Raw genomic sequence first — 23,123 nt, forward strand, 5'->3', positions numbered from 1 at the left:
GTAGTACCTTCTGGTACCGTGAACAGTAGTCCATAGGGGTGAAGCTTCTAGCTGGGCACCAGCTTGACCTTTTTGTATTTGATGACATAAGTGGGCATTGTCTTCTGTAGTAGGCCTTTAACATAAAGTTATGGAGAGCAACCAATAGCCTTGACAATAGCCTGTAATGTTTGAAGATTCCATGGGACCCCTTTGGCTGGTCAATGATTCAATAAGATGTAACCCATGTCTTGTGCTGGAGGCTTCCTTTATCTTTCTCTCCCATTCTTATCCTTATCCCTATTAATCCCCCGATTCTAGCTTTCCCCATTATCTTTCTGTAACACTACATTCTGTTTCCCCTTCCCTGGGAGACCCTTTGCTTCCCTAAGTCCCTTGTAATGTACCTAATTTCTTTGGTTATTTAGATTGTAGCACATATTTTGAAAGCTTAAAAGTTAACATCCACTTATGTGATAAAACATACAATATTGGTTCTTTTTGGGCCTAAGATTCTTTCTAGTGTCATCTATTTAGCTGTAAATTTAATAACTTCATTTTAACAAGTGAATAATACTTCATTGTGTAAATTTAATATATTTGTATTATCTACTTATCATTTGATGGACATCTAAGCTGGTTTCAGTTTCTGAATATAGCAACTGGGACTAAATGTGCATGTCACCACTTGCCTGGTATGTAAGGCTGACCAGAGTGGCTGTTTTACTCTCTGAACTTAAGGAGAGCTTTATTTGTTAAAATATAAATGAAATATACTACAATTCCCCTTCTTGTCTAAAATAAAAAGAAGAGTATTTCGAATATAAGAAAAGCTATACACATTAAGTAAAATAACTGTATACAATATATCCAGGCAATACATACATCAACAATGTCTAGTCCATTTGCATTTGACAAATTCAGAAAAAATATTACATATGTATTCTATCTTGGTGAGTCCAAAGTCTTGTACCTGATTTACTTTCTATCATGACTTGCTTTCTGCATCAGGTAAACTAGGAAAACTACAACTATAACTATCTAGTCTTTAACTATCTCAAAGACCCAAGAAGGAAATAATATTAACTGAGTAAACAGGAAACATGTGCAAGCAACTTCCAAAAAATATGAAAAATAACAGAAACAACTGACTGCCTGGAGAGTCACCAAAGTTCCTCTCCAACATTGGGGCATCTCCATCTTTGACCCATAGGCCTAGCATATCTGACAGACTATTCTGTGAAGCAGGATATTCTGAAGGGCTGCCCCTCTTGTCTTAACAATGTTTGCCAATCATTTTCTTGTGTCCTGCTTGTCCAATTAGGACAGCATACTGTCAGCATTCTCTTGCCCAGAGGCTTACTTTTGCCACAAATAAAGTAAACACCATGGAGTTTCTTCAATGCCCATTTTCTTCTTTAAAGTAGATTGGTGCTGCCAGGAGCAGACATGTCTTATTGTCATAAAAGAAAGCCTATGTTATTAAAACATCTTAAATGCCATATTCTGTAGATCTCTGAAGTGTTCAAAGATGACCTGTCTATCTAAAATATATCTTTGTTTCACCTTGAAAACATACCTAATGTGTCTACTAGTTCAATAATGATAGTTGACTAATTACTAACCTGCATTTCCTTATTATCCTAAACAATTGGTAATAATAATTTTTAAGGATTAGAAATTTGCATTGTTAAATGAACTGTTTGCGTATAATACCTTGAACAAGATCAGAAACATGCACAGTATGTTCAAATTAATAGAAATGGGTTAATTTAAGATGTAAGAGATAGTTAGGAATATGCCTGAGCCATTGGACAGTGTTTTTTTTTTTTTTTTGTGAGTTTTTGGGTCTGGGTGTCCAGGAAATGAAAGTGCAATCTGTTTGTATTTGGTATAGTTGTTGTTAATCTCTCCCAAAATATTATTACATACTCTTTGCCAGTGTTCACTTTCTTCCTTTAATTTGTCAATTTCATCATTATTAAAAGGCATTTTAATTTCTGCTGGGCCTATTATTGTTAATTGAGAAGTCTCAATTTTCCTTTTAGAATTAACTTAGAGATCTTTTCCACGTAAGTTTTTGATTTTTTACTCAGTTTATGTGGTAAAAATATCCATTCTAAGGTAATACCTTCCCTCTGCATTAAAATTCCTGTATTGGAATGTATGGAGGATAATATGACCAGAATGTAGTTAAGATTTAGATCCATATGGTCTACTTGTGCCTTCTGTAATTTCTCTTCATTCAAAATCAGTTCTCTCTCAGCTTCAGCTGATAATTTCCTAGGACTGTTTAAGTCCTTGTTACTATCTAAGATTTTGTTTAAATTAATCATCAAGCTCATCAGGTTTTATCCCAATGGTGGATTGTATCTGGGAGATGTCTCCTAGCAATCTTTGGAAGTCGTTAAATGTCTGCAATTGATCTTTTAATTTGCACCTTTTGAGGTTTAATTTTTTGTGAACCTATTTTATAACTTAAATAATTAGTAGAATTTCCTCTTTGCATTTTTTTCAGGAGCAATTTGTAGTCTACAACAAGGCAAACTTTTATTTACCTCTTCAAAAATTCTTTCTAAATTATGTGCATTTGAATCAGGTAGCAAAAATGTCATCCATGTAATGGTAATCTATAGATTCAGGAAATTGCTTATGTATCATTTTTAATGACTGACTTACAAAATTTTGACACAGGGTGGGGCTTTTTAACATTCCCTGTGGAAGAATCTTCCATTGATATATTTTAGTAGGTTGAGAATTATTATAATTAGGTACTGTATAGGCAAATTTTCTCTGTCTTTTTCTTGTAAAGGTATAGTGAAGAAATAATCTTTAAAATCAGTAACTATAAGAGGCCATCCTCTAGGCAATAGGGAAGGCAAATGAATTCCAGATTGTAGAGAGCCCATTGGTTAGATCACCTTATTAACAGATCTTAGATTTGTTCCTATTCTCCATTTTCCAGATTTCTTTTTAGCAACAAATACAGAATTACAAGGGCTGGTTGATTCTTCAATATACTACACATCTAGTTGCCCCTGTACCAGCTAGTCTAAAACCTGCCGTTTCTCTTTTGTTAAAGGCCATTGCTTAACCTATATAGGTTTCTTAATTAGTCATTTTAAAGATAGGGCCATTGGTACTTCTGAGAGTTCACCAGTTGTTGTTTTGTGTTTTTGTACAGCATTAATGGTTGGTGACTTTTTTTTTTCCTTATAATATCCTTCCTAGAAACACGCTTTGGTTTATGGTCCATTTCTGAGACTGCAGGAATGTTAATCTGGGTATTACATTGTTGCAACAGATCACAACCCCATAGATTCACTGCTATATTAGTCCCATATGCCCTCAGCTTTTTTCTCTGTTATTTTGGTCCTATGCAATCAATCCTTCTCTTGTTTTGTTTTACCTGAGATGTGGTCCCATTTCCTGTGAATTGAACATCTGCCTCTTGAAGAAGCCAATTAGGATGCCAGGATTCTGGAGTAATAATAGTCACATCTGCACCTGTGTCTAATAATCCTTCCATTATATTGGTATTTATTTGTACTCTCAGCTTTGGTCTTTAATCATTTATAGAAGTCTGCCAAAAGATACATTTTCTATTTTTTCCTGGAAATTTTGATTCATCCTCCATGGTTATGTATCATCCAGAGAAGTATGATTTTTTTGCAACAGGCACTGGATTTTCTAATTTTTCTGGGGAGGCATGTCTTCTGCAGTGACTAGGAATGACTGGACCACGTTTTTTGATCTGGGGGATGGCAAGACGCCCCTCAAGGAGTTTCCTGATGGTAACAGGTTGTGTTGTTTGTCTCTTTGATCCACATTCATTGGTCCAATGTTGGCCTTTGCTGCATCTTCTGCATAATACAGAAGGTTGGGGACTTCTATTTGGGTCATTCCCAGAAGAAACATTATTTCTAGGAACACCCTGCCTACAATCCCTTCTCAGATGGCCTATTCTACCACAATTAAAACATTTGGTATTTTGATTTTTCTTCATACCTTTGGAAGTTGCTTCTCCTACCCAAGTCTCAGTGTTTTAGTCAAAGAACTCAACATTGGCTATGTGTAGGATCCATTTGTCCATTGGTGCTGACCTGACCTTTAAGGGCCCAAGTATTTTTTTGCATTCTAAATTAGCATTTTCAAAAGCCAGAGATCCAATGAGTACTCATTTAGCTTCTGGATCTGCTACCCCTATTTGAACACCTTTAGTTAATCTTTGCAAAAAGTCACTAAATGATTCTCTTGGACCTTGTATAAAATTAATATATGATTCACCACTATTTCCTAGTTCTTGATCTGGTCCCAAGCATTCAAGGCTGCTGTATAGCATAGGGACAATTTGTGTTCATTGTATGTAGCTTGACTATTCAGATCAGCAAAACAGCCTTCACCAAGAATTTGATCTTGAGATGCCTTAAAATCTCTCAGTCTACCTTGGTGTTCAAGGACCTTAGCTTCCTCTCTTCAATAACTCTAACACTGTAGCTGTGGACCATGGTCTACTACAGCTGAGACTACTTGAAGCCAATCATGTGGAGTAACCTTATTTCTTGAAGCTCATGTCTTTACCGACTTCCTCACATATGGTGAATATATGCTGTAAGATACTACTGCTTCCTTAATATCTTTTAGATCTTTCATGTGTATAGGCTCTCATTTACATTCTCTATATCCTTTTGGGTATTTACTATTTGCTGACTTTTTAGAAATTGAAGCACGATTAATAAAAACTCAGTGGCAGATATTGGGGCTCAACCTGAAGACCAGTAAAGTAAAGCCGCGAGTCACTGGCTCTTATCTTGACCTCAGTCCGACAATCGTGATCCTGCCTCTAGGAAACCTCAGAATGAAACTGAGACTGAGAGCTCTCTTTTGCTGTTTTATAATCCTCTCCACTTCTGGGATTAAGGGCGTGCACCACCACCACCACCTGGTTTCTATAGCAATTAGTGGGATTAAAGGCGTGTGTCATTGTGACTACTGGGATTAAAGGTGTGTGTTATTGCTGTCTGTTCTGTAAGCTTGACCAGTATGGCTGTTTTACTTTTCAGATCCTCAGGCAAGCTTTGGGTATTAAAACATAAATAAAATGCCACTATAAGAAATAGTGACAGGATAATTAGCTAAAACTCTTGGGAAGTCATCTCTGACTCTGAGAGGTACTGGCGATATTTGTAGACTCTGAATTTATTGACCTGTGAATCGTTCTAACCATTTCATTAAATAAATTAATTTTTAGTTCTCATCATGTACATATGATTCCAAGTCTTTAAGTTTTTCCACTAATGAAATCTTCTCACCCTTAGAGATTATTTGGATGGCATGTAGATTGCCTTCCAGGAGGGATAGTCTATTTACTAGTTTGTCATAACTTTTTAATACATTTTGATTGTCAATTTCAACAGTATGAATCCTTTCAGATAACCTCTTAGTACCATTATGTAAAGTTTCATATACCATTGACATGGAGTGAATTTTTTCGTCAAATTATGGTTATCATTTTCAATGATATGAATTCTTTCAGCCAACTTCTCATTACTAGTCTCTAAAGTCTCTTATCATTTTAAAAAGTTTCTCATTCTTGACTCTGTCATTAAGCCATTTCTTTAAGGATATATTACAAAGTATCAAACTGATAGCAGCTATGGCTAAGAATGTACATGTCCCAGATAGGTCATATACCTATTCTAGAACGCCCCTCATAGTATAAATGAAAATATTTTTAAATTCCTGGATGGTGATATTGTTTGCCAATATCAGATGACTTACCTCTGTTAAAATCCTGGTTCAAATGAGAATTTGCGGTATAATAGCGATGTGGGCCTGCAGGTGTTGCAGATATAGCACTAAAGCAGTCAAGAGATACTGGAGCTTTTGTCATACTTCTTCCAATGTTACTAACTTGTGGATTTTCTAAGCAGAACTCAAAACAAAATTGAATGGATTTTAGTTAAAGAAACGCTGATCAGGGTACCTGTGCAGCTGGTGCACACAGGTCTCGAGAGCCACCAGGAGCCAGGGTAGCTGCAGGGGTTCGGAAACCACAGGAAGCTGCAGGGTTGGGACATGGGAGGCTGTGTGGGTGCTGTGCAGGGTGGCAGCAAGCTGCGGGTGCCACAGGAAGCCACAGACACACCACAGACACACAGGCAAGACAGGATGGGAGGCAGGATAGGATGCTAAGCCAGGGTGGATGGAATTTGGGAACACTAGTTTTACTACAGAACCCAGGCTAGGTTTGAATCTAGCTCTGGTCTGTGCCGGTGGCTAAAAAGCATCAGGCAAATGGCTTTTTGATGAGTTTGTATACCAAGTGTTGGGTACCAAATGTAGCACAATTAATAAAAACCCGGAGACAAATATTGGGGTCCAACCTGAAGGTCAGAAAAGCAAAACAATCAACCACTGGCTCTTTTTATGTCAGTCAGAAATGGCTATCATTCCTCAAGGAATCCTCAGAATGAAATAGAACCTGAGAGCTGTCTCCTCCCATTTTATATTTCTCTCTAGGGCTGGGATTAAAGGTGTGCACCACTATAGCCCAATTTTTATGGCAAACTAGTGTGACTACTCAGTCACCACTGCTTGGTCTTTAAGGCTGACCAGGGTGGCTGTTTTACTCTCTGATCTTCAGGCAAGCTTTATTTATTAAAGTACAAATGAAATATCACTATAGTTATCAATGAGAAGTGCTCATTTTATTGATTTTTGTTATTTTGTTGTTTTTGTATGGGTTTCCCCACATCTTTTGATTTAATATTCTAGAATTATTTATTCCTTATGGTTTTTTTTATTTGGATGTAGTGGATCAATCTCTTCAGATTGATGTTTTTGTTCTAGTGTCTTCTCTAGAGTTATGGGGTGATAGGTTGAAATTATTTAAATTTGTTTTTATCAAAGAATGCTTTTCTTTCTCTGCACTTTTGATTGATAGTTTTGTTGGGTATTGTAGTCTGTTATCAGAGTTTGTAGAACACCTGTTCAGGACCTTTCAGAGTCTCCATTGAAATGTCAGGTATTGTTCTAATGGACCTGCCTTTATTTATGGATTTACCTTTCCCCTTGCAGCTTCTGACATCTTTATTTTGTATATTAATTGCTTTGATTATTGTGTTTAATGGATAATTTTTATTCTGTTACTATCTATTTTGTGTTCTATATGCTTCTTGTAGCTTGGTAGGTACCTCCTTCTTTAGATTGGGAATGTTTTTTATGATTCTGTTCAATTTTTTGTGTGTGTGACTTTGATCTGTGTTTCTTCTTCCTGTTTCTATTGTTCATAGGTTTGGCTGGATTTTTTATAGTGTCTTAGATTTCCTGGTTGTTTTGTGCCTGAATATAAAAATTTAACATTTTCCTTACTGAGTTTTCAGTTTCTTGTACTTTATCCTCAAGTCCCGAAACTCTCTGTTCCATGTCTGAGTTTTTGGTTTGAAATCCTTTGTTTTTTCCTTCCAGTTTAATTCAGTTTGTGTTTTCTTTAGTGATTCTATTTTTTTCATTTTTTAAAATGTGTTTCATTATTGTCAATGTTTTCTTTAAACTGTTTGTATTTTTATTAAGGAATTTATTTATATCACCTTTAAGGTTCTTGAAAACACACATTGCTATTTGAAGTCCTTTTCTTATGTTGCACCTAAATTGCATTTTCAGGGGCCATTGTAATAGGCTTACTGGATTCTGGGGAAGACATACTGTCTTAACTGTTCATGTTTGTGTCTTTGTGCTGAGATCTAATTCATGATGATTGAGGTGTTTCTTGGCATAGATGTCAGGTATTTTTCTTTTTGGGTAGGTTTTCCATTCTTTAGTTGATATCGCCTGATCTGTATCATAGGCAAATGTGGTGGATGTGGAGTTTCTGATTGTTTTAGTTACTGTTCTATTGCTGTGAAAAAAAAAGCCATGACCGAGAAAACTTGTAAGATATTTAATTGAGGCTTGCTTACTATTTCAGAGGGCTAGTCTATGTCCATTATGGCAGTGTGGTAATTTGAATATATAATTGATTCCCGTAATCTCATAGTGAGTGGAACTATTTGGAGTGTGGCTTTCTTGGAGTGGGTTAGGCCTTGTTGGAGGAAGTGTGTCACTGTGGGGGAAGGCTTTGAGGTTTCTTAAGCTCTGGATACTTTCCAGTGTCACAGTTAACTTCCTCCTGCCTTATGGTCTAGATGTAACCAGTACCACATCTGCCTGCATGCCACCATGTTCCTCATCATAATGATAATGGACTGAACTTCTGAAATTGCAAGTGAGATACCCTAATTAAATGTTTTTTTTTTAAATGAGGAGTTGTGGTCATGGTATCTCTTCATAGCAATAAAAACTCTAAGACAGGCAAGGGGCACGGGGGCAGGCAGGCAGGCAGGTATGGAGCTATAACAGTAACTGAGAGCTTACATCCTGATCCACAGACAGAAGGCAGAGACAGACTTTGACTGGTTGGCATGGACTTTTGTAACCCCAAAGCCCGTCCCATTGACACATCTACTCCAAAAAGGCCCCACCTCTTAATTCTTTCCAAATAGTTCTACTAACTGGTGACCAAGAGTTTAAACATATGAGCCAATGGGGGCCATTCTAATTCAAACCATCACAATGGTTGAAAGTGTTTCTGCATGTCAGTGGGTGACATAAAGGACTGGAGACAGGCTAAGGAAGAAAGGCTAAAAGGGATAGCAGTAAAGAGCTAGGGGCACAAGGAACCTCAGTAAGAGTCAGACTCTCCAGGGAATAGAGGTAGTGTAGGTGGAGAGGCTCCTGAAGGCAGATTGCAGCAGGACTCATGGTTTTGTCTTATTATTGTGATAAATCCCATAAAATTTAGCATATTAGAACTAATAAATTGATTCAGTGAAAGTTTTGGATACAGATACAGCAATCAAAAATCAGTTGTAAATCAGTAAAATAGTATACAGACCAATAAATATTATTCAGGTCAATTATTTGTCTCAATTCAAATTGTATCCAAGACAATGATGCTGAAGAACAAACTTAACTAAGGAAATGAAATTCTTGTACACTAAAACATATGAGACATTAATGAAAGAAGCAGAATAAGTCTCACATGCATTAAAAGTAATTTTATAGATTATAAATAATTTTGACAAATGCCATTCTATCCAAAGCAGACTTAATACAATGCTTATCAAAATCCTACTGTCATTTTTGTTTTTTTGCAGAGTTAGCAAAACCATTTCACTTGTAATCACAAATGACCCAGATAGCTAGAACAGTCTTAGTTTAAAAGTACAAAGCTTTGGCACTGCATGGTATCTGCACTCAGCTGTCCTTTCCTGCTGGTGTGTTCAAAAGACAGTGCGATAGAAATTCACTATCTGGCATCGTTGGTTTCTTGGCTTTGTGCAAGATAACCTGGTATTTCTAATGATACAATTAAAAAAAAAGTACAAAGCTTGATATATCATGTGTTCTCATTTCAAAATATATTAGAAAGTTATAGTAATTAAAATAGTATGGTGCTGGTGTATATGTAAAACAGAATTGGAGAGCCCATAAACAATCTGCATGTGTCTTTGACAAGCTAACTGGTCTTTAACAAGGATACCAACAAATTGGCACAAAAAGGAAAATATAATCTCTTTAATAGTTGCTTTTGGAAAAACTGAGTACTGTTTTAATTGTATTTCTGCTGCCTATGATAAAATACCCTCACAGAAAGCAACATGGGAAGTGTATGTGTGAGTGAGGGGATTATATCCATCTTTCAATTCTAGATTACAGTCCATCATATCAAATGAATCACATAAGCAGAATCTTGGAGGAGCTAATCACATTATATCCATAGATAAGACCTGAGTGAGAATATATGGATATATGCTCACTTGCTTGTCTTCAGTTTGATTTATCTTTTACATAGTTCAGGACTCCATGTCTAGGGAATTATGGCACTCACTATGGACTGGTCCATAATTAAATCAATTAATTTAATTAAGATAATCCCACATAGATATGGCCATTCGCCAACCCAATGTAGAGAATATCTAATTGAGACTCTTCCCAGGTGATTTTAGGTTGTGTCAAGTTGACAGTCAGAGCTAACCATGACAATATTTGTCTATAAAAGAACTAAACCTTAAACCATACATAAGAATATACTAAAATACATAAAAAGACATCTAAGACTTTAATTGAGATAATTAGTTGTAGAAATATTATGGCAAAATCATTTATCAGTTTTGGCAATGATTTACTTTTTGGTTATGATACCCAAGCACAGGTTAGAAGGTAAAGATAGATAAATGGTCTTTTTATCAAACTAGTCATTCTCTGTATATCCAAGGGAATAATGTAGCAAATATTCAGAGTAGGCACATCCTTAATAAACAGAATAGATTGAAGTATATCAAGGTAAAAAATCTGAGAGCACTTTAGGTGTGCAAGTTTGGAAATAGTTGAAATAAATTAAAATGGTAGATGATTTGATGATGATGGTAGTATGATTATGGTAAATTTAACATGTATTGAGTGCATCTTATATGTTAGGTTCTGTTCTGTGTACTTTATAGGTATTGGCTGATCAAATTATCAACATAACCGTATATGAGGAAGGTGATGTATTCACAACATATCAGAAATCTGAACTGTAGTTATTAGGTTGTATTTGTCCCTTAAATTGCTTTTGCCAGAGTATTTTGATCACAGCAATGAAGAAGTAAATCAGAGATTTGGTACCAAGAAACTTGATCATTGCTCTGATAAATTTGACCATGAAGTTCTTAGGTATTTGTAACTGGCTTGTAGTGTGTGTGTGTGTGTGTGTGTGTGTGTGTGTGTGTGTAAGAGTTTCAGACTTTAGGTGAGAAAAACCCTTGAGTGACATTAGCAGTGTTTAATGGACCATTATGATGGGGTTTTGGAGAACAGAAGGTAAAGAGAAATGTGGGATTTGGAGGCCTGTCTCAGGAGGTTTCAGAGGAAACAAAGATTCTATCAGGAACCTAGCTAGAGGCCATTCAGTTGTATCCTGATAAGGAATCTGCTGTGTTCTGCTTCTTTCCAAGAGCTTAAACAAGTCTGAATATAAAAGCAATGCACCAATTTGTTTGGCAGTGGAAATATCTCAGAAGGATAACATTGAGGTATTGTTGTTGCTATTACTTATTTCTCTTATTCAGATCTATAATGAGGGAAAACTGTAAGTGGGACAAAAATAAATAAAAAATGTAAAGTTTGGTGAAGAAAGGTGTGTGAAGAAGCTTAAAGTTGTAAACAAGGAAAGTGTAGACTACAAAGCATCTGTAATTGTTAAAGAAATTAGAACCATTGAAGAAGAACTTATTGTGTAGTGGGACAATAAAAAAGGTATCCCAAGGTCCAGACAACACCCATAATAGGATCCAACTTTTAAAAATGAAAGTTTATTTAAAGAAGAGAGCACAAAACTCAGAAGGTTGAAGAAAAGCCCGTTCTTGAAAACAGCTGCCTAGGGATGTGTTTCTCCAGGACAAACACACAAATCTGATGCAACTGGGGTCCAAGAGTTCCAGGACCCATCCTGAGGTGGCAGTAGAAACTGGTAGGGTTATTCACATGGTATTGATTTGTCAGCATGAAGGATGCAAGATTCAGGGGATTATGGTGCCTTTATCCATGATTTTGGAGAGCATCTGAAGCCAGGCAATACGGAGGAAGGCTGAAGCACTGACAAAGGGACTACACCTGATCTCCAGGATACTGAAGATGGTGAACCATAGGACATTTGGTGTAGGAGGTCCTTCTGTCTTTGTGTTGCTTTCATTGCTTAATAATAAAGAAACTGCTTTGGGCCTAGTTGTTAGGTCAGAACTAAGGTAGGTGGAGAAGACAGAACTGAATTCTGGGAGGAAGAAAGCAGAGTCACAAAGAAGCCATGGATCCTCTGCCTGAGATGGATGCCATTAGAATCTCTAGTAAGCCACTGCCACGTGGCGATACACAGATTAATGGAGATGGGTTAAACTAAAATGTAAGAGTTAGCCAATAAGAAGTTAGAGCTAATGGCTAAGCAGTGTTTTAATTAATACAGTTTCTGTGTATTATTTTGGGTGTAAGCTATCTGGGCAGCCTGGACAAACAAGTGAGCCCTCTCCTTGAAACAATTGGCGTGCCAGCATAAAACCTGAGAGGGCTTGAAAAATTCTAAACACAAATATAGAGTTTAGCACAGCTTTTTGCTGTTTGGTGGCTGCATGCCATAGCTCCTTTAAGAGAGATTTTCCTGACTCAGCAGCAGAAGTAGAAAAATAAAGCCGCACAGTTTTAAAATGCCAGCTTTCTGGGCTATGTTGCTAGCATGCTCTCTGGCTTCTGCCGGAGACCGAGCATTTGGATGGGGTTTGTGAGTAAAGTGTGATGGCTTGCTTGATGCCAACGTGGACTCTCTTTGTGCCTGGAAGTGGGGCACTACAAGTGGCTCAGAGACATGAGTGGTTCCACCATGCTGGACTGGGTGGGGCAAGCAGGCACTGATGTATTACCCTAGCAATGATGCAGCTTAAGTTTTTAAGAAGTGCTTAGCATTTTAAAAAGCACTCTTGGATAGTAAACAATTACAGATTCACAATAGGACAGATTCAGACATAAAAGACCTCTAAATGGGTCACAGTTTTGGATAAATGTACGTAGCCTTGGAGAGTATAGTCATAAAATAAAGTTAATGCTTAAATAAAAGGGTAAAGTCTTTAAAGAGACAGAGTACAGATAATCAAAGATTAAAAGGAATAAAGAAAAATAAGCCATGTAAAAATGGAAAAATTACAGTGTCCGGATTATGTATATCATTATGTTTTCTTTGAATTTTTTGACTGTGAAGGAGCTAAGTACAGAGGTACATTTCATTGTATAGGCTGCTAAGCTAAACCAGCATGTATATTATATGGGTATCTTGACCTCAGTATTTGGGTTTAAGGATATGGTGCTTTGGAAAAGAGGTTCTTCTTTTGTTTTCACAGAAGATTAGAACATGTGGTTTGTTTTTACACCAATATGGTTTTATGGACCAAGGCCTCCTGAAAGATTGCCATAAACACCCTCAAAAAATTCCTTCGTCCAACTGCTGACTGAGGTGAACCTAGCACACAGGATATACCATGAAAGACCCAATTCATAGCACCCCCATACAGCAGGAAGCAGTTTGGAGAGAAAAAACTACACCCAGATTCCCAAATATTGTTTATAATTATTTGTTTACATTTAAAGGGGGATATGCTATAGGAATGAATAATTTGCATTGGTATGGATCTTTCTTTATTGGTACAAATTTAAGGTCAATTTTGTTATATGTATATGTATTTCTGATCTTGATTAAGGATTGTGTAGTTCATTTAAAAATGTAATGTATAATGAAGAAATATAGGTTAGTAGAGAGTCATCTTTAATAGTCAAGCTTGCAGTCATGTTAGTTAGATTTTCTAGATGTACAGAGAAGTATTTCAGATGGATGGGGATTCTTCAAATCTTTTAGAGACTTTCAGAATGTGACATTTAAAATGTTTAAGAATTTAGGACTTTTCATAACAATGAGACCCATCTGCTCCTGGTAGCACTAATCTACTTAAAGAGGAAAATGGGCATCAAAGAGGCTCTTTTTAGAGTTGGTTATCCATTTGGGCAAGAAACTGCTCTTGCCTGGACTGCTTCACTAGATATGCATGACCTGCAGATAAATGACTGCTGAACTTTCCTAAAGGTGAGATGATCCTTCAGGGTTCCTGCTTCATAAAAGATTCTGTGAGACATTCTGCAGGATACAGAAGAAAGTGACTAAACTGTCTTTGAAATTTTCTGCTTCATGGAAAGTCTTCTGTATACTATGGGCCTGTAGTCCAATGATAGGTGCGCCAAAGGTACAGAAGAACTTTGGGTGACTGTCCAGGCAGCGAGATGTCTCTGTCAGTTCTAAAACTTTGGAAGTTGCTTGCAATGTACTTCCTGTTTACTTAGGTAATATCATATCCTTCTGGAGTCTTTGATGGAGTTGAAGAATAGATAGTTATAATTTTCCTTAGATATGATAAAATATAAAGTAAATATAAATATTGTAACTGTAATTCTTGATAACTGTTTTGTTATATGTAATTTTACTATGTTACAGTTAAAGCCTTCCTTTTGGTTTAAACAGAAAAGGGGAAATGGTGTAGGAGGTCCTTGTCTTTGTGTTGCTTTCATTTGTTAATAACGAAACTGCTTTGGGCCCCTGATAGGGCAGAACTTAGGTAGGTGGAGAAGACAGAACTAACTTCTGGGAGGAAGAAAACAGAGTCAGAGAGACGCCATGGATCCTCCTCCTGAGAAGGATGCTGGTTAGAATCCTTCCCAGTAAGCCTCTGCCGTGTGGCGATATATAAATTAATAGAAATGGGTTCAATCAAGATGTGAGAGTTAGCAAATAAGAGGCTAGAGATAATGGGCCAAGCAGTGATTTAATTAATACAATTTCTCTGCGGTTATTTTGGGGCTAAGCTAGCCAGGCGGCTGGAACAACTAAGTGGCCCCCACCTTGCAATAGACATCTGCTGAAGAAAGTTGCAGATGTGGACAGGAGCCAAGATGATTCCATTATGATTCCCATATGCTGGGCATATAGCTGTATATAGGTGTTTTTCTACTGGTTTCAGTCTTGTTTTGATATGATCTTGCAGACTTTCTTGCTATGTCTTCATTCCTCCCTCTTGGAATGGGAATGTATAATCTGTATGTTGGGATTGCATAACTTGTGTTTTTGGTTTAAAGTGTGTGTGTGTGTGTGGGGGGGTCTTAGTTAAGAGATTGCCTTATCTCTTAGAAGACTTTGGACTTGGACTTTTGTACAAGTGTTGGGCTTCTAAAGAATTTTGAACTGAATACACTTTGCATCAAGAGATAGACATAAGCTTATAGGGGTTAGGGGTGAAATATGGTTTGAATGTGGACTATCTCCCATAGGATTATGTGCTTGAACACTTGGGCCCTAGCTGGTGGCTCTGCTTGTAGTGATTTTGGAACCTTGCTGGAGAAAGGGGATAACTAGGTGTGGGCAGTGAGGACTGATAGGCCACTTCCTGTTCCCATACTGCTTTGTTAGTAAATGCAATGTGCTCTCCAGCTTCCTGCTTTTTGCTCCATGCCTTCCTTGCCTGCAGCTTTGTCTCCCCTGCTACGATGAATTGAATATCTATGGAATTGTGATCCCAAACAACCCCTTTCCTCTTAAGCTACTTTTTTCAGTATTTTTTTTAGCACTTTTAGCACAGCCATGAGAAAGTAAACTAAAAAATGTGCTATTTCAATAAAATCACATCATTACCATGTTAAATTCATCACACAAACACACACACATGGGGCGGGGGGAGGGAGAAAAAGAGAGAGAGAGAGAGAGAGAGAGAGAGAGAGAGAGAGAGAGAGAGAGAGAGATTTTGGTTGCTTAAGAACTCTAAGTAAAACTGGGTTTTATATTTTTGAAATTTTAAGAACTGTGAGGAGAATAAGTTACTTCAGTTTTGAGGGCAGCCCATAGTATTTTCTTTCCTTTCCTTTTATTTAACAGTATCTGAATTTTGTATTTGGAAGACACTGTTAGCGAATGCTGTAGAGAGTCTATTATAACTGCCCTCTTGTCCTCTGTCATAGCACCATGTTGTTTTCCAGTTCTAACCTTACTGATAGTATCTTTTTGTTAGTAAAATAATTTTGAGTATACTCCGAAATTTTGTATTTATTTATAACATATAGTTATATTCTAATATAACTAATATGCTCATATAGTATATTATATATATAATTAAAGACCAAAATGCATTAAAATACAAAAATGTATGTTACATTGTTATTCCCTTATGCCTATGGTACACACATAACATAGTTTAGAGACAGTTGGTATAGGTGACAGTATTAGGAATGTTGGACTGTCAGAAGATTATATTTTGTTGCTGCTTATATTGCCTTGGCCAAGTAATTTCTGAACTTTTTTTTTTTGTTTTTGTAAAACTCTGGCAAGCTCCTTTAAATTTATAAAATGATAAATGACTCACATTTACTGATCATTTGATTTCTCCTTCACATAAAGTCTATGAAATAGATTCTCTATCATTATTTTATAGACAGATACAGGTACTAAAACCAAACAGGTCCTATAACTTCAACCAAGTTAATTTTACCTATACATGATGAACCAAGAAAACCCTCGAACCTAACTTAGGTAGTCTGACTCCAGAACTGATACTCCAGCTATTACTCTATATTGCAACACCAAGCTATTATAGAAGAACATCAAGTTATATATGTAAAGTATTGGCACAGTGTCTAATGCATAGTTAGTTATTAATGAACACTGTTCCTTTTATTTGCCCCTTAAAGTGATCTGTGATATATATGACTGTATTGAATAAACTTGGAAAAACCAAACAGGAAGGTAAGTAGCATAATAATACCTGAAGTGTAAGAGAGCATCTACTTAGACTGGTTCTCAGAAGATCAGCGGCAATGATTAATGCTCCTGAAGCTGGCCAGAGTTGCTCTTATGCCCTCTCTGACAAGACAGTTTAGGTTCTCTCAAAGATTGCTGCTGTTTCAAAAAGGACACACATGAGATGCTCTATTCCTTTCAGAGGTGCAGAGCCCATTAATAATATATTCTCCATTAGCAAAAATAATCAAGGAAGCAAAACAGTAGAAAAACCCTTGCCTGATATGTCATATGTTAACTGTTTCATGAACTCAAGTTGAATTATTTCAGGACATTTATTTTATTTACTTTATTATTTCCTAATTTAGCGCTAAGCTACAATCTTCAGTCTTCATGTTAGCCTAATGCAGCTTCTCTTTTCCTTCTTCTCCTCTTCTTCTCCTTCTCCTCCTCCCCTGTCTCCTCCTCCTTCTTCCTCTTTTCCTTTTTTAATGTCACAATAGTAATCTTCAAAAATTTCAGTTGAGAACACTTTATTAAAATTTCCACATAGTAACAAAATCACTTACGTAGACTCATGCTTTCTAATGGAACTCATTTCTCTCTTCCAAAATTCTACATGTGAAAAAATAGTATTTCTGCCTTTTGGGGAAATGTAAGATCTTCTTTTTATTTTGATGTTTGCTTTCTTGGTCTTTATTTTGGATATAAGAAGTCAGAAGCCAGTGAAAATAAATAATCATGAAAATATCCACAAGACATGCAGAAGCAGCGTTCTTGAATGATGAACAAGCCCAGCTGCAGAAAGATCTGTGGTCTGATATTCATTACTGAAAAACTTCCATTGAGTGGACAGTTTGTCCCTAAGAGTTAATTAACTTTAAGGGTTCTCTGTCCTCTTAGAAATATACCATTCCAGATTGTCTGAAAAGCCTGTTTACTTTGAAAATTCATCAGAAATTCTGGGTCAGCCACCTCACAGCTTGGTTTGTTTTAGTGCCAGCTGCTTGTGGCTGAAAAGTTAATTAGATGTCTCTCGTGGTATTAAAAGGCGAGAAAAGTCATGTGGGTAAGTAAGACTCAAGCAGAGAACAGTGTGCTGAATTTCCACTTGTCTTCAGAACTATGAGGTCATGAGCATACAAGCTAGTCCATATGGATCCATGAAGAATGTACGAACTTTAACCAAGGATAGCTAGCTTTTCATCTCTGAAAGTGCATTTCCATTTGAATATTGTAGAAGTATTTAAACAGATTGTTTCAATTGTCCAAAAGATCTTTTCTATTCTAGATTTACCCTGCCCTCAAACTCTACCAGTATCCTGCTTTTCCTCCCAAATGTTCTTTATTGCAATGGCTTTGTCAGTCTTTAGGCTGCTATTTTGTCTTATTGACTGTGTTGTCGTCATTCTCTTCCTCCTCCTTCCTCCTCCTCCTCCTTCTCCTCCTCCTCCTCCTCCTCCTCCTCCTCCTCCTCCTCCTCCCCTCCTCCTCCTCCTCTTCTTATTCTTTTTTTGTGACAGGGTTTCTCTATGTAGCCCTGACTGACCTGGAACTCAGTCTACAATTTAGTTGGGCCTTGAACTCAGAGATCTGTTTGCCTCTGCCTCCTGAATGCTGCGATTAAAAATCTGTACCACCTGACATCTCCACTTCTTTTTATTGGCAGCATTAGTTAGGTAAACATTCCAAATTATTAACCACATGCTTAAGTAAGTTTTGCTAGTTTCTACTCCTATTATGGTAAATGATTGAGAAACAATTCTGTTCTTCAAAAAGTTTGTTCTTTCCCCCTTTACAGTTAACCCTCTGCTTCACTCCTTCTAAGAACTATTGATTTACTATCTGTTAATAGAGTTGAACTTTTCATCCTTATTTAGTATAATCCTTTGGAAATTCTTCAGCATTGTTGCATTTATTGGAAATTTGCTCATTTTTATTATAAAATACTATTTCATTTAATGTATATACTATAACTTACCTATTCTATTAGGTGGAATTTTGTGTTCCTTTTAAGTTTTGACTGTTTCAAGTGTGTTTTGTTTGGGATAAGTACTTAGGGGTTTAACTCTTGGATTCTTTGATAGATGTGTTTAGCTGTAGTGCACCATGCCATCTGTGCTCTATGTGCTACCATACAGTTTGTGAACCGGGCAAGGGGCTAGAGGTTGAAACACACAAAGACTCACAGAAAGAGAGAGACATTGTCATCCTTGAAACAGGAATGCCTCCTTTATTGTGTTCAGGGGAAGCTTATATAGGGATCCTTAACTGAGAGCCACGCCCCAGCCAAACCCACCAGAAACCACTCCCCTACCATCAAGAACTCCTGATGGTGTCGTGCTCAGAGCAGCTGCAAGCATTACAGGTTGTTACCAGAAATCCTTCCTCAGAGAGGGTGAGGCCTCCTATGGGAGTCAATAGAGTCTGTTGCATCACTTGAGGCAGGACCAAGACCTCCTCCCTCTATCTATGCTAAACAAGGTATCCATTCATAGGGAATGGGCTCCAAAAAGCCAGTTCATACACTAGGGCTAAGTACTGGTTTCATGGCCAGTGACCCCCACAAACTTGCCCAAGTTACATAACTGTAACCCATATTGAGAGGGCCTAGTTCAGTCCTATGCAGGTTCCCCAGCTGTCAGTCCAGAGTCAGTGAACTTCCACTAGCTCAGATCAGCTGTTTTTGTGGGTTTCACTATCATAGTCTTGGTCCCTTTGCTCGTATTATCACTCCTCTCTTTCTCTGACTGAACTCTAGGAACTCCGCCCAATGCTTAGCTATGGATCTCTGCATCTGTCCCTATCAGTTACTTGATGAAGATTCTATGTTGACAATTAAGGTAGTCATCAATCTACTTGCAGGGGAAGAGCAGTTAAGACGGGTGCTTAGATTCTTAGCTGGGTCATCCTTGTGGATTCCTGGGAATTCCTAGTGCTAGGTTTCTCACTAACCCCATAATGGCTCCCTCTATTGTGTTATCTCTTTCCTTGCTCTCCCTCGACTTTCCTGATCCCTCATGTTCTCCTCCCTCCTCCCTTCTCCCTACTCTTCTTCCACTTTCCTCCTTAACCCCAAATGCCACACAGTTTATTCAGGAGATCTTATCTATTTCCTCTTCCAAGGGTGATTCATGTGTGTTTCTCTTAGAGTTTTCCTTGTTTCCCGGATTCTCTGTCTGGGGTTGTGAATTGTAGGTTGGTTATCCTTTTATTTATGTCTAATATACACTTAGAAAGATAGGTAGAGCCGGGCGGTGGTGGCACACGCCTTTAATCCCAGCACTCGGGAGGCAGAGGCAGGCGGATCTCTGGGAGTTCAAGGCCAGCCTGGTCTACAAGAGCTAGTTCTGGGACGGGCACCAAAGCTACAGAGAGCCACCTGGGTTTGGAAGAGAAACTAACACTCCTAGCTCCCATCCACCCTAATTTAGCTTCCATGTAAAGATGGAAAATACACAGAGAATCTGGATACCGTATGTTATTGTGTTGTCTTTGAATTGTTTGACTGCTAAGGAAGGAACAGCCGTTGCTAAAAGACATTTGATTATTAATGTTGCTGGATTAATCCAACATATATTTTGAAAATGCCTTAAATTCAAAATTTAAGTCAAAAGGTATGTTACTATAAAGAAGAGGTTTTCCTTTTCTTCCCTCATGAAGTGAGAGACTGTGGATTCATTCTGGCTTAAGAAAAATAAGGTTTGATCAAGGAAGACCTCTCCTGAAAAATCTCCAGTAGGAGCCAATGGCCCAGATGATCCATAATATTTTAGAGCACCCCTGTTGCAGTTGTTGAGTTCTACATTCAAAACAGCTTCAAGTCTGCTGGCTGCGATGATGTGACTTCACAGAATACTCCAGGCAGGACTTCACCATAATTCTAAATTGTTGTGTGGAGCTGCGGGCTGCATTCCTGCCACCCTGCTCCTGGCCACCTGGCTAGCTTATGCCCCAAAATAACAACACACAAATTGTATTCTTTTAAACACTGCTTGGCCCATTAGCTCTAGCCTCTTACTGGCTCTCATATTTTGCCTAACCCATATTTATTAATTTGTGTAGCACCAGTCTTACCGGGAAAGATTCAGCATGTCTGACCTGGCAGCTTGCTTCATCGTCTCTGCTCTCGAGAGCAGCAGTATCGCATCTGAGCTCACTTCCTCTTCCTCGCAGCATTTTGTTCTGTCTACTCCACCTACCTAATTTTCTGTCCTATCAGGGCCAAGACAGTTTATTTATTTAACCAATGATCTTCCTCCATCACTAAATTTTTTTGGGTCCCCCTAAGATTATCAGCACCCCCAGTTAGCAGGAAGTAACCTAGAAAACTACACCCATATTCTCCCAAAATGGATTATGGATGTCTGTCTTTGTTTAGTGTGTTGGTTACAGGTTGTTATTGATAATGGTTAGGAAAAAGTCTAAAAAAGGAAATTAGATTTGAGGTTCATGTTTTGAAAAGAAAATAAAAAAAGAGATATAGATATGATAGGATAAAAGGGTAGGTTATTAAATCTGCTCTGAAAAGAAAAAAACGGAGGCTATAGACATAAGCCCAAAAGGTAGATTATTGAATCTACTTTTTAAAAGCAGCTACTAGTTTTAAATGTTTTATATTGAATTGAACTTTGGTATACTGTATACAGATTTTATATATTGACACAAATTTGAGATTAATTTTGTTAAAACATACTGTGCATATGTTTCTGATCTTGTTCAAAGTATTATATGCAAATAGCTCATTTAACAGTGTAATGCAAATTTCTAATCCTTAAAAGTTATTATTACCAATTGTTTAGGATAATAAGGAAATGCAGGTTAGTAATTAGTCAACTATCATTATTGAACTAGTAGACACATTAGGTATGTTTTCAAGGTGAAACAAAGATATATTTTAGATAGACAGGTCATCTTTGAACACTTCAGAGATCTACAGAATATGGCATTTAAGATGTTTTAATAACATAGGCTTTCTTTTATGACAATAAGACATGTCTGCTCCTGGCAGCACCAATCTACTTTAAAGAAGAAAATGGGCATTGAAGAAACTCCATGGTGTTTACTTTATTTGTGGCAAAAGTAAGCCTCTGGGCAAGAGAATGCTGACAGTATGCTGTCCTAATTGGACAAGCAGGACACAAGAAAATGATTGGCAAACATTGTTAAGACAAGAGGGGCAGCCCTTCAGAATATCCTGCTTCACAGAATAGTCTGTCAGATATGCTAGGCCTATGGGTCAAAGATGGAGATGCCCCAATGTTGGAGAGGAACTTTGGTGACCCTCCAGGCAGTCAGTTGTTTCTGTTATTTTTCATATTTTTTGGAAGTTGCTTGCACATGTTTCCTGTTTACTCAGTTAATATTATTTCCTTCTTGGGTCTTTGAGATAGTTAAAGACTAGATAGTTATAGTTGTAGTTTTCCTTGTTTACCTGACACAATGTTCCTTCTGTTTCTATTGTGTGGAAAAATTTGAGGAGTATTAGTATTAGCTCCTTTTTGAAATTCTGGTAGAATTCTTCAGTGAAACTGTTTTACTGGAGTGTTTTTGTTAATGAGACTTTTAATGATTGCATCTATTTCTTTAGGGGTAATATGTGTATTTAGATTGTTCATCTGGCCTTGATATGATTTTGGTATGTGATACTTATCCAGACAATTGTCCATTTTCATTAAATTTCCCAATTTTGTGGAGTACGGTTTTTTGAAGTATGACCTGATGATTCTCTCTGTATTTCCTCATTGTCTGTTGTTATGTCTCTCTTTTCATTTCTAATTTTGTTAGTTTGGATATTTCTCTGTATCTTGATTAGTTTGGCTAAGGGTTTGTGTATCTTGTTGATTTTTTTAAAGAACCAACTTTTTGCTTCATGTAATGCGTGTATTGTTTTAATTTTTATTTATTGATTTCAATCCTTAATTTAATTATTTCTTGGCCTCTACTCCTCCTGGGCAAGTTTCTGCTTTTTGTTCTAGAACTTTTAAATGTGCTGTTAAGTTGCTAGTGTGATATTTTTCCAGGTTCTTTTTATCTTTTTTCTCTTTTTTTTTTTTTTTTTTTTTTAGTTTTTCGAGACAGGGTTTCTCTGTAGCTTTGGGGCTTGTCCTGGAAGTAGCTCTTGTAGACAAGGCTGGCCTCCAACTTACAGAGATCCTCCTGCCTGTGCCTCCTGAGTGGTAGGACTAAAGGTGTGCCACCACAGTCCGACTTCCAGTTTCTTTATATAGGCATTTAGTGATATGAACTAATGAGGATTGCACTTCAATTTTGCTTTTCTCTCGGAAATTTATGAGAGTCAGTGGTTTTCAGTTTGATGTGTTTCTTGTAGACAAAAGGCAGTCACACCTGTCAGATATTCTGCACATTTAATTGAAAGTTTAAGACTTTTTATTTAGAATTGTTGTTGAGAGCAGTTTGCTAATTCTAGTTATTTTGTTGATGATGTTTTGAATATTCTTTGTTAATTTTTTCTTTCAGATTCTCATTGGGGTGTGCTGATTTTGTAAGTGTGACATCTTGTTTGTTTCCCGATTTTTTTTTTGTTCATTTATCCTTCTTGTTATGACATTTATTCTTTCAACTGCTCTTGTTTTAGACTTTTTTTCTCCTCTGCATGAATATCTTTTTCAGTCATAGATTTGTGGCCATGAACAATTTGTGCTTTTCTTCAAATAACTGTATTTTTCTATCTATTAAAAATAACTTTAGTCAGTTGGTTGGCAGTTAGCTACTTTCAGGACTT

The 23,123-nt window shown here is 37.1% G+C and overlaps 1 protein-coding gene and 1 non-coding gene across 4 annotated transcripts in view; both read left to right on the plus strand.

Annotated features, from left to right (window-relative positions):
- Nucleotides 1–23,123, plus strand: part of Hpse2 (heparanase 2 (inactive)) — a 611,174-nt gene that overhangs the window by 18,520 nt on the left and 569,531 nt on the right. The window lies entirely within an intron of this gene.
- Nucleotides 9,256–9,392, plus strand: LOC130880832 (small nucleolar RNA SNORA8). Its single transcript, XR_009057637.1, has one exon. It is a non-coding gene; the product is annotated as a small nucleolar RNA SNORA8 (small nucleolar RNA).

Source organism: Chionomys nivalis, chromosome 8 (assembly GCF_950005125.1).
Source record: "Chionomys nivalis chromosome 8, mChiNiv1.1, whole genome shotgun sequence".
NCBI lineage: Eukaryota > Metazoa > Chordata > Mammalia > Rodentia > Cricetidae > Chionomys > Chionomys nivalis.